The sequence below is a fragment of the Eschrichtius robustus genome, chromosome 12 (genome assembly GCF_028021215.1).
Source record: "Eschrichtius robustus isolate mEscRob2 chromosome 12, mEscRob2.pri, whole genome shotgun sequence".
Classification (NCBI taxonomy): domain Eukaryota; kingdom Metazoa; phylum Chordata; class Mammalia; order Artiodactyla; family Eschrichtiidae; genus Eschrichtius; species Eschrichtius robustus.
Genome location: NC_090835.1, coordinates 77,677,223 through 77,690,156, shown reverse-complemented (window position 1 = coordinate 77,690,156; position 12,934 = coordinate 77,677,223). Strand labels below are relative to the sequence as shown.

The 12,934-nt window shown below is 34.8% G+C and overlaps 1 protein-coding gene across 6 annotated transcripts in view; it reads left to right on the top strand.

The window, feature by feature from the left end:
• Positions 1 to 12,934, top strand: part of SUPT3H (SPT3 homolog, SAGA and STAGA complex component) — a 443,433-nt gene that overhangs the window by 275,953 nt on the left and 154,546 nt on the right. The window lies entirely within an intron of this gene.

Genomic DNA, 12,934 nt, shown 5'->3' with positions numbered 1-12,934 from the left:
GATACAGGGGAAACAGAGAGATATTGTCTGACAGACTTGGTCTAATCCCATCTTAGTCATTTAAATGCTCTGAGCTGCTGATTCCTTATCTATAACAAATCTATAAAAAACTAATATCGCTTAACCTGTAAGATTTTTGTGAAGATTAGAAAAACTAACAATTTTTAAAATATGTAAAAAATGTCAGACATCTTGTAGTGTATTCAATAAATGCTAGTTTATGTTCTTGTTACTCTTAGTATTGGTGCTATCCTTTCTAAAATTAAGTATTGAAATCTGTAGTTACAATTTCTATCACTGGATCACATAGTTTATTTGGAGGAGAACACCTCCCACCCATTTCTATATTTAAATTGTCTGAACAGAAATATTTTTGGCATGGGATGAAAAACATTCTGCTTTAGGTGTTTGGGGGAAAAGTGGCCCTAGTAAGGTTATCCTTGATAAATCTGAAGACTCACGTGATAGTGGATATCTCATGTTTGTCCCTCCAGATCCACTATTCACCCTTCCTCCTTTTCTGTAGCCTGGGAGGCTCATCTCTTTTAATCTGCTTGCCCTCTCACTTCTGGTTCAGTGTGGCCAGTGGGAGACGCCAGCAGGAGACCTGAGAGTGGTATGAATGTAAGGCCAAGGTTGCTTATGTCCCTGTCAGGTGACTTTTCCAGCTTCTAGGTTCATAGGACAACTGCCTTTCCCTTAACCCTCTAAGCCTAATTTAACAGTGGTTTCCTGTTGTTGTTAGATCCAGGAGGATACCACACTATCCCTTGGAATTTCCCAAAACCCTCCCCTCATCTTTGTAAATAGTTTCTGTTTCAGCTCTTCCTCCAGCTACCCGGTTTAACTATGCTTTTTCCTTCCAACCCCCTGACTGATAAACATCAAATAACTATCAAGGATCCCATGTGGGTCATCCCCAGAGATGCCCCAGACACACAGACGTTAGCTGAGACTCAGCCAGATAAATTCTAAAAATTGAGGTTTTTCTCTAAATCCTGATTAGAGACTAGGAGGCACAATTTGATTTGCCTTTAGGCTGGAAATTAATCATGGCTGATATCTTAACTGAACTAACTCCAGTGGAGTCAGGATATATTTTTTAGGCATTTTAGATCATTTGAAGCAATGTTTTGGGTCTCTTTTTCAGATTAATAACCTTAATGTAGTGTGTGGCTTCCTTGTGGAACATTTGCAAAGGTGTTAGCTGATTGTACTCTTCAACACAGTATACAAGTTATGGTACTTATTTCCCAGTTCTTTGAATTTCAGCATTAACTTGTTTAACTTATTTTAAATAAAAATTTTGTAATGTATGCTATTATTTATTATGCATCTTTACTAAAAAATAAGCACAGTCTATAAAATCTATGAGATTAGGAACCATGTTTTGATTTTTTTTTTCTTGTTGTTTGCTTGCTTGCTTTGCTTCTGACCAGTTCCAAACCCAGTGGTTGGCCTATACTAGGTGCTCAATAAATATGTATTGAACAAACCAAGGGCCAGTGTTCAATTAAAAGTGATAGATTTTTAACCTCCATGCTTACTTACTTCATTTTCGCCTCATCTACAAGACTACAGTTTGAAAGGCTGCCCTTCCGTGGCTTCTCTTTTTGTAATATCACTGCCCTGCAAATCCACAGAAGGAAATAAAAGACTAATATTTGGGGGGCAGATAATTATGTTTTAGGCATTATCTTTTCTGTGTTCATTTTTTCTTCCTCACTTGTTCTTTTTAACATTCCTGTTACAGGATGTTAAAAGATAACTGTTATTATTCCTGGATTTGTTTGTTTGTTTCGGCTAACACAGTCTCAGTTATGTTTACTTACTGGCCGCGTTCACACAGAGCTCACGCGAGGACCAGCAGCCCTCAGCCTTCTCCCTCTAGTCTCTGCACCAGTTTCCACGCGCCAGTCATGCCGCTTCTTGTTTTACGTGGCTTTTGCCAAATTGCTTAACTACCGTTTCACTTTTTTCTAACACGTTTTAATGGAGAGTTTGCATTCTGGAAGGGAAGCCTTTATCTCGTAAAAAGATCTTTACAAAATAGGGTGATAATAATAGTAAGCTGACTGAAGTCATACAAGGTCCCCAGGAAGCACAATGGAAAGGGGATGATTAGGTCTGTGCTTGAGTTAGAGGAGATCTCAGAGGCTGTGGCACCTACCTTGCATTTTTTTTTTAACATCTTTATTGAAGTATAATTGCTTTACGGTGGTGTGTTAGTTTCTGCTTTATAACGAAGTGAATCAGCTATACATATACACATATCCCCATATCTCCTTCCTCTTGTGTCTCCCTCCCTCCCACCCTATCCCACCCCTCTAGGTGGTCACAAAGCACCTGCTGCTGCTTCCCACTAGCTATCTATTTTACGTTTGGTAGTGTATATATGTCCATGCCACTCTCTCACTTCATCCCAGCTTACCCTTCCCCCTCCCCGTGTCCTCAAGTCCATTCTCTACGTCTGTGTCTTTATTCCTGTCCTGCCCCTAGGTTCTTCAGAACCTATTTTTTTTTTTTTTTAGATTCCATATATATGTGTTAGCATACAGTATTTGTTTTTCCCTTTCTGACTTACTTCACTATGTATGACAGACTCTAGGTCCATCCACCTCACTACGAATAACTCAATTTCGTTTCTTTTTATGGCTGAGTAATATTCCATTGTATATATGTGCCACATCTTCTTTATCCATTCATCTGTCGATGGACACTTAGGTTGCTTCCATGTCCTGGCTACTGTAAATTGAGCTGCAGTGAACATTGTGGTACATGACTCTTTTTGAATTATGGTTTTCTCAGGGTATATGCCCAGTAGTGGGATTGCTGGGTCCTATCTACCTTGCATTTTTGAAGGGCATAGGGTTCTATCTTCTCTATGCTGTCTGCTTTCTTAGGATGTGACTGTATGAATATTGTTGGAAAGTTGTACCCTTTTATGTCTGATGTGAATGAATCTTTTAAGAATATCCTGGTTTGGGTTTTAATAGCAAATCTAAAGTTTTCTCTGCCTACCAAATTATCGGTAAATTTTGTTTCTTTTCTTACGTCGACTGCTATTCCACCTTATTCATCCCCACGCAGTATCTTATGCTGGCAGAGTGCTTGGTAGCTCTCCAAGTGCCTGCCCCACATCATTTCATCTCATCTTCACAGTGACCTATGAGTGTAACAAGATCTGTACTGTATCACCTTCTTGAGCCCATTTTAATAAATAACCTTTTTAATTCTTGAGTGGAATATGGGACTGACGTCTGAGCCTCGGAAACCTGATTCTCATTTAGTTTTACATATACTACAGCTAATTTGATAAATACTATATACAACATTGATTGGTTTGCCTATGTAAGCAGTGTTTAGATACAAAATTTGAATAAGGGCTACTTTCTCTGACAGACTGAGGGGGAAGTATATACAAATTACCTCTGCTCATCATATGATAAAAGCATAGGGCACAGTGGAAATGGATAGAGATCAGTCTCTTCTATGCATTAGTAACTGCATTGCTTTAATCCCATTTTGCAGCTGTCTTTGGCTTTCAAATATATCTGGAACTATTGGCTAGGATACTGGAATAGTTAACTATATCACCTGTGCCACACTCATACAGATAGTTGGATTGGTTGCCATTTCCACTGGTATAACTAAGAGGATTTTCCTTTGAAAATTGACTCCCATCTGCCTCTCACCAAGTTGTACTATTTCTCCTTGCATTCTTCTTTTTTATTTCTTCTCTCATTGATGCAAGTGCTTAATTATGGAGCCAAAAGTAAAGTACACCTAGGTTTAAATACTAGAATCAGAAAGGGAAAGCCAAAAGGCTTTTCATCGTTCACATCTGTTCAGTTCCCACTTGAAGAACTTGAGGATCAGAAAGATCAGCTGTTCTGTTCAAAAGTATAGCTTCAAAAATGTATGCACACAAACACATGCATTGTACTTCATGGTGAGTTGATTCCACAAGAGAATTTATTAGAGAAGCTGTTAGTTCTCTATCAAAACAAGTCCATATAGTTTTCCCCATTAAATTTAGGTAGAGTTACTTTCTTAAAACTCGCAAGAAAGTGGTTCTAGTGATATATACACATGTGTATATGAGTGTGTATATACATACAAATAATATATGTGTGTGTATGTGTATATATATATATATATACACACATACATATAACTTATCCACACAAATTATTTACATTCTAAATTTGTTTATGGTAAAATCATAAGTGCTAAGTAATAGTCCAATAGTAGCCTAGAAGTTATAAACTTTTTTATGATGACCCTGAAATTTAATTTCTCATTTCTAAATAAATGTAGATAGCCTTTATTCAGGGCTTACTATATGCCGCATGATATAATCTCCCTTAAACATCAAACCGTAGGCATTTTTAAAAATTTTATGAGAGGAAAGAAGTTAAGATGGTTTTGGAAACTTTTTTAAAGTAATGATTTTTTAAAGCTTCTTTATTAAACTACTTGTGAAATCGATTTGTATAGTGCCTTACATGGAGATAATCTGTTGAGTTAGTTAGATCTTAAAATGGAGGCAATAATCTAAATTCTCTGGAACTCTCTTCAGGATACACAGTACTGACAGAGAAAACCAAACTTTAACTGAGTTTCATAGCAGACCCTTGCCCTCCTTGTGCATGTATGAAGTTCTGAGACCCAGCATGGGTGCAGTGCTAAAATTCTAAAGTTGGCACTTTATCCATGTATTTTCTCAACAAAAAGACAAAATTATAAAATTGCTTTTAGCAAAATAAGGGTGATAGTAACAGAGGTAAGAAATCAGTTTTCCTCGTTCCTCATGATTATTCTTTAACATTTTTCTTTCCATTTGGTAATTTTACCAGTCATTACATTGGTCTGTGTGTGGTCTGGTGTAATTCAGTGCTTTTAATACCCTGATCTAAACATGAAGATTTAGGACAAGACCTGTGTTTATTCCTAAACACTCTAGGGTGAAATGAAACCAGGTTATCATGTGAAAAATTAGGTAGCATTCTGAAGAAAAGTAATTAACTGAATCTTTGTTATTTTTTTGTCCTTTGGAGAAATAAGTAATGGCTACAGTTCTTTTGGTAGATGCCTTTTTAAAAGTGTGAACAGAAGGGAACATGGAGGGAGGCACAAAGATGCCAAGAAATAAGCAGAGAAAAAAAAGAGACATTATTAATTGTAGATAAAGAAAGTATACATTTTGTAGGCTACCAGAAATTATGCTTCTAAAATTTTAAGAAATACAAATGAAATGTACATATTTGTACATGTAAACGCTATCGTTTTTCAGTTACTGACTAACGGAAAGATAGCTGTATATAAGATTGAACAAATTGAAGATCTGCTACCATCTGTGTACAATTTTAATTGTATTTTAGTTTAAATAGTTAAGTAGTAGTTTAGTTTTAATAGTTAAATAGTAAATAAATTTTAAATAGTATTAACTGTAGTTAATAGCATAGTATTTAAACTATAGTATAGTATAGTATTTAAGGTATAGTATAATATTTAAATTACAGTCTAGTTTATTATTTTAATTTCAACCTTAAAAAATTTTCAAAATATCCTTTTGCTTTCAAAACCTGATGTGTTTAGACTTGAAAATTGCTTGTGAATAACTTATATGCAAAATAGTTTAAAAGAAAACTTTCAAATGGTTGTTGTTCTCCCACTTTCACATTTAAATGAGAATAACCAAAGAGTTAGTTTCTTGTCAGGGTTGCTGTTCTCAGTGGACATTTTTTAAGCATTGCAGGCTTATATTGATTGTGTCTTGGTCATTCTTTAAAATGCATATATAAATAAATATGAATTATTTGAGTCATGAGATACTGATAATTATAGCCTTATCATATTTTTAAAAACTTGACTAACTGTGTTTGACTTACTATTCTAAAAAGAAGAGTTAAAATGGAATTCTAAAAAGTTAGGCACATCTTTTATCAATTTATATACTTGTTTATGTTTCAAATGTCTAAGACAGTGGAAGACTAGTCACCAAAAAGAATAAGGAGATCATATGATAGGAAAAGACTAAGTCAAATATCTTACATTTATAGTATTCTGAATGTTGACTGTATTTAGTTACAAATCCCTTTCCTTTCAAACATTTGCTGAGTTCTCAATCCTTAAGCTGTGTCTGCATGAAGCAACTGACTTGAATGTTTTGATCCAAACCTTCTTTTTTGGCAACCATTTATTTGCCAGCAATGAAAATGTTTTGAAAGGCAAATAAATGTTTTTGTGGGTAGAGTTTCTATGCAATGTAAAACTTCATTAAGCCTTACATACCTTCCTGTATTCCGAATAAGAAATTAATCTTGGAGAGAAAGATGAATGGCTTGATGTTAAGCATTTATTAATTAGTACCAGTTTTGTGTACCTGGACATCTCTCACAGGTTTGTTGTGAGGGTTAAATGAGATGATATGTAGAAGGCAGGAAGCATAGGATAGTACATTCAGTAAATGTCAGCACACAAAAAGGAGCAACAGCTTCTGTTTAAACATAGGTGATACATTGCGTATCTCCAAACCTTCTCAAAACCCTACTAAATGACAGCAAAATAATTTTTAAAAGCATAAATCTATGAAGATCAAGAAAATGGGAGATTAAATAGCAGATGAGACATATCAAATAATCATGGACGTTTAAAAGTGGATAGAAATGCTTAAAGGTTTAACAGATTTGAGAAAAATGAAACCTTGGAACCTAGAAAAAAACCAGCATTCAAGATACCTCTGAAGAAACAGGAGCACTGGTAGAAAGTAAAGGAGCAGTTTTATTCCAGTGCCCTATCACAACCACATAGGCAGTCAACTGCCTCTTTGCCATTCTGACAAAACAATGTAGGTTTACCTCTGGAGAGGTTGAATAGAAAGAACTCCGGTATTAGAGATCCCAGGCACAAAGACAACTGGCATTTGATTAATAGATATTCTGAAAAAAATCCAGAAAACAGAAGGAAGGAAATTTTCAGAGTAATCCCAGAAAATTTCCCAGACTTGCAGGACAAGAATATATAGGTTACAGTATCCGTGTGAGTACCAGGAAAATACATGAAGAAAGAGCCTCACCAAGGCATAGCACTGTGAAATTTTAAAATTTCAGGTATAAAGAGAACAGTAGTAAAAGTTTCTCATTGGTGGGGGAGGGGGGCGGTGCAGGGGAAGTCACCTAAAGGCTTAGGAATCAAAAAAAAAAAAGACACCTGACTTCTCAACAGCAACATTTTAAGCTAGAAGACAATGGAGCAATGTGTTTAAATTTCTGAAGGAAAATGATTTTTAATCTCAAATCCTATATCTAGGTAGATTATAAATTGAATATAAGGGTGGCATAAATGAATTTTCAGACATACAGGATCTTTAAAACTTTATTTTCCATGCACCCTTTCTCAGGAACCTATCAGAGGTATTTTTCAGCTGCAGCCCACCACTGGAGGATGGAGATAGATACTGCAGTTTGAATTCATTTTACTTATCTGCCTGTTTAAAAAAACCGATCAGTATTCTTCAGAGGAGCATAGCAGAATCCAGAGTCCTTACAATGTATCATTTATAATATCTCAGATAAAATCACAGATTATCCTTAAAATATGAAGTAACAGGGGAGCATGACTCATAGCCAAGAGAAAAGACAAAATAGTGACTGACTCTAAGATGACCCAGGTATTGAAATAGCAGACAGGGATTTTACAAAGCAGCTATTATAGCTATGCTCGAAAACAAAAAAGAGAAACCTCCAGGGAATGTGCTCTACCAAAATAAAGGAAGTAAATTAAGAACAAAATGGATCAAGAAAACAGAAATCCAAAATGTAATTGTTGAAGCGAGTCTGGCAGACTCCGGAGGAGTCTCTGAGGAAAAACAAAAAACAATGAAATTGAAAGAAATCCTTACATGTTTCAAATCTTTTAAATAATGTAGATGAAATAGTGTTAGATTCACAATAAATTAAGCAAAGAAAGAAAAGGAAATTCGGAACTACAAAAAAATTTTTTTTAATTTATAAAAAGAAATTTGATCATGGTGGCCAAGCTGTAACAGTGTTTATGCAGTCATAATAATATAAACACTAGATATTAATTTAACAAAAAATTACATTTTAAAAATAATATCAAGAGGGGAGGAAGGAGATGGTAAATATGAGACATCTCTGAACACTAAATCTTCATCTTCCATAGTAAAAAGTCAATCGATAGTATTTAAAGCTGAAAAATAAAACAGCCTTGTAAGCATATTTGAAATGTGGAGGTAAATAACAGAAGAACAAGCCACAAAAGTTGAAAGTGTTTTCCTTCGGAAGTAGAATTACAGATTGGAAAGAAGTATGGCTAGGTATTTCTGTCATTATAAAACTTAGAGTATTATTTGACTTTTAATGTTATATACATTTTAACTTAGATAATAATTTTAAAATTAGAATTAAGTATTTATAATGCACATAGCACAGTTCCTGTACTGCCTAAGAACAAATTAGGTACTTAATAAATTATTACTACTAAGGTTTTTTATTAACTCTCCTTCTAGTCATTAAAATCATGGCTTATCCATTTCAAATGAAAATGAATACATAAGCCTACAAATCTAGGGAAGTTATCTGAAGTATCTGAAGTTGTGTAGTAACTTAGTAGCCAGAACTGGAGTCCAGATTTCCTATCTCTTAGTTCTTTCAGTCACAACGTGGAGGATTCAGAGAGGATCTTTGAGGTTATCCGTGGCTGACAAATATGGTTGCAAGCAGAGCTGTTCTTTCCTAGCCTAACCTCGTATCTGGCCCGATAACTAGTGTGTGATAGACAAATGGATAGAAAGACAAATAAACCTTAGGCCAAGTGATAACCTACCCTAAGATTTTACCTCTTCATCACGTAGCTTTTAACAATTCCTATATGTACTATGTATTCGTTTACTATTTATTCTCAGAAAGGAAGGATCCAGAGATTTAGCCAGAATCCAAAAGAAAGAGGTGCAATAGAAGTGTAGTTAAAATGAAACACCTTCAGGATGCTAATGATTGTGAAATCATTGAATTGATTTTGCTGTACTTTTGAAACCTTTTAGAACTTTAGAGAAATCTTTCTGCTGAATTTACATGGGCCCCAGCCAATTGCGGGGGTTATTGACTTCATCTAGCTCAATTTATTTATATTATAGATGGGAAAACTGAAAACAGTCAAGGGGAAATGGATTGCCAACATTTACCCAACATTTATAAACTGCCTGTTGGGGGAATGGTGGTCCTGGACCTAGAGATATTATTCAGAAGGAAGTTGGGAGGTGAGAGCATTAGGTAACTAACTGGTTGAGGAAGATAAAGAAGAAACTTGTTCACAAGTACAATTAAGATACTGTAAACTGAGCATTGTAAGTTCCATGCCTAGGTTAGGTAATAAACACTATTGTATGATGATAATCATAGATCTTTTATTTTTTTGGAAAATTATTTTGAAGTCTGTGTTTTAAAGGAGAAAGTGCTGCATCCCATAAAGAATCAAGAATTTCTCATAATTCGAGTATAGTACTATATTAGGATTCTCCAGAAAAACAGAACCAATAGGATACGTGTGTGTGTGTGTGTGTGTGTGTGTGTACACAAATAGATAGATTTATTATAAGGAATTGGCTCGCATGGCTTTGGAGGCTGAGAATCCCAAGTTCTGTAGTTGGCATGCCAGAGACTCAGGAGAGACAGAATGTAGTTCGAGCCCAAATCCAAAGACCTGAGAACCAAGAGACGGTTTAGTCCAAGTCAAAAGGCTGGAAAGGTCTATGTCCCAGTTCAAGGCAGTCAGGCAGAAGGACTTCCCTCTTATTCAGACTTTTTGTTCCATTCACCTCTTCAACTGATTGGTTGAGGCCCACTAACATTAGCAGGGGCTGGTGGTGGGGAGCGGCAATCTGCTTTACTCAGCCTAGGGATTCAAATCTTAATCTCATCCAGAAATACCTTCACAATCACACTCAGAATTAACATTTGACCAAATGTCTGGGCACCCTGTAACCCAGTCAAGTTGACATATAAAATTAACTGTCACAAGTACACAAAGGCTTAAGATAGAACTGAAATTATTAGAGCTTAAATGTAGAATAATGACAGAAAAACAAGAACTATAATGAAGAGAATGAAGGTATATGGAAAAAAATCTGTCAGTCAGTCAGTCTTTAAAGACCGCACTGAAGTCAGTAACACTGAATTATCATAGATCCTGGAACAAGAATCGTGGACATTATATTTGAAGAAGATCATGTTAACACTTAATATAGGAGACATTGGAGACATTGAAATTTAGAAAGCAGTAAGCAAAAAGCCCCAGAGGCCTACATTCAGATGAATACTGTGGAAGTAGAGAGCAAATTCAAGACCCTGAGCCAATTAAAAGAACAAAATCAACAGAAGTTGGTGAAAATAAAATAGAGAAAAAAAAATTGTTCGATTGTTAGTGTCATTGATAGAAATGAGAAATTGAGAAGAGATTTATTTGTGGTCTCAAAGATGTAAAGTTTAAAGTGTACCTTTTATGCTCAACCTGCAAATAAAGTATCATAAAGTATTTAAAATGCAAACATGATGAGTATTAATATGCTAGGGGAAATTATTTTCTTTGAAACAGTTGTTACAAGTATAATATTATTTTTAATTTACTTTGAAAAATAGAAATAATATTTATCAGAAATAAATAAATGCTGTGAAAGAGTTCCTGTTGTAGAATAATGCTTTTAGCAAAATGTTTTACTAAGTTACAAATAAATCTATAAAGTTACTATCACCATACCTTTATCCATATAGTTAAAAAAATTTGTATACCCATTCAACCAGTAATTGGTCTTAAAGGATTCCTCTGCTCTGACAATTCTTGCATATTTTATAAATGCAATTAAATGTATACTACTTTCATTGTAATAAAAAAATCATAAAATATACTATCATTTCATGTCATTTTAGTTACTGCCAGAAATACTTGACTTGCTGCAGTGAATAATGAAGTACAACTTCCATTTATTTTCAGGGATTAAAAAAATTGAGGGGTTTCTCACAATATATTGATAGAATCAACTTTTTTTTTTTTTGAACACTGAAGGTATTAGAAATATTTCTTGATTTTGGTTTCCTGGTTCTAGTATTGTTTTCACGCTGAGTGCACCCACCGGTCCTGAGCTCAGCCTCCTGTGGAACTGGACTGCCAAGCTGCTAACTTGCTTTTTAAGCTTACGTTGTTAAAGAGAAGTTTCTTTAGTCTTTTTGGTAATTGTAGACAAAAGTTCTAGAAGTTAGCGAGTGGGCAATACACACTTTAGTGTGATCACTGTAATTAGTTAAGAAGCTTGCCCTCCTCACTTTGTAGAGAAGAGGAGGTGAGAGTATGGAGGAGGTGATTTTGGAGTGTGGGACATGTCGGGGCCAGATGGGCTTGCGGTGCAGTAACACAATGATAACTTTCAGCCCTGAGGACTCACTGCATGGGAGTCCAAGGCATACTGGAGAGTGCCAGCAGTGCCAGTGCTAGTGAGGGTACTAGGTTGGGTGAGGGAAATTAGTAAATAAGGTAGATGAAAGCTAAAGATAAAGTTTTCCTGCTAATTATGACAACATAACTGTGACATAAATTCCAGATCTCTACAATAGTTGTGTACTGGTTTCGAAAAGGTGTTTTAAAATGGCTAACTCTTCCATGTGTTTATTTTCCATTTTCTTCTTTTTTTTTCCTACCGAATGTGTTTATACACTGACATTTTGGAGAGTGTTATAAATACAGATTATTTACATGTATTGTGGATAAACAGTTGATTTATTGGGAAGACAATTTAGGGAGGTATACTTATCCTGGTCCTTTCTTAACATGAGTAAAATTACTTATATCTGTATAGTATTTTAGAGTTTTCAAGTCATCACCATCCTGCATTTAAGAAAATAAAAAGTTACTTGACAGTGCAGCCTCCTGGTTCTCTGTATCCAGACAAATGGATACTGAGCCCATATTCTTCTCCACATTGATTATGTGTATTTTATTCTGTCATAGAAATGTTTTTGTTTGAAAAAACACATGTACACATATTTCCCTGACATTCTTCCAGTTTTTAGAAAAATATGTTCACATTTTTCCCACTGAAAACTTAGTTTCTTTCTGGGTAGATATATCATCTTTTTAAAAACCTTTCCCCCAAGATTTCTTTTTAAATGGTTCACAGTTAAATTTAAATTTCTATATTTAGGTAGAATTATGTTTATATACCAACCACCAGTATCCAGGAAATTCAGTGGTAAGGCTGACACATAGGGAGTTTATAGTCTATTTTGTAGTCTGTGTATTTAGACAAGGTTTGAAGCTTACTTAGCAAAATCTCTTGACCATTCAGAATTTCTTTAGTACAAATGCACTATTTGATTTCTTATACTTGTTAAGATAACAGTGTGTCATTTTTTAAAGATTAGGTTTTAGGAATATGTGTTAGATTTATTCCTTTCAAAGAAAGATGCATTCAGGAACAGCTTTTATATGTAAATATTTTTATAATACTGGATAGAGTTGGTTTGGTGCAATCACCATGGTTTGATCAAATTTGGAAGAAGTTACAGGCACATTTTTGTAGTGTTTTCTCCAGCATCTTTATTTTTTTCAGCTGGATGTATTTTATGTTCCTTCTAACTAATCAAAATAAGAAACTGATTTTGCCTGTGCCAAAAAATAGAACTATCATTTTTCACATTCTTTTATTTTCCAGGTCATTTTCAAGTAAGATTGTGTTTCTAGGACTTCTGAATCCCAGAAAACTCTCAACTTTGTAGATATAAGCGCCCAGATGAACATTTCAGGGGGAATCTATAACTTTTCATGCAGTATGTTTTGTGTTGTGCATTCCAGATACAGTTAACTTTTTGTGTGTATATGATTAGTGTGGAAAGAAATTAATGCAGTCCAGTATTAT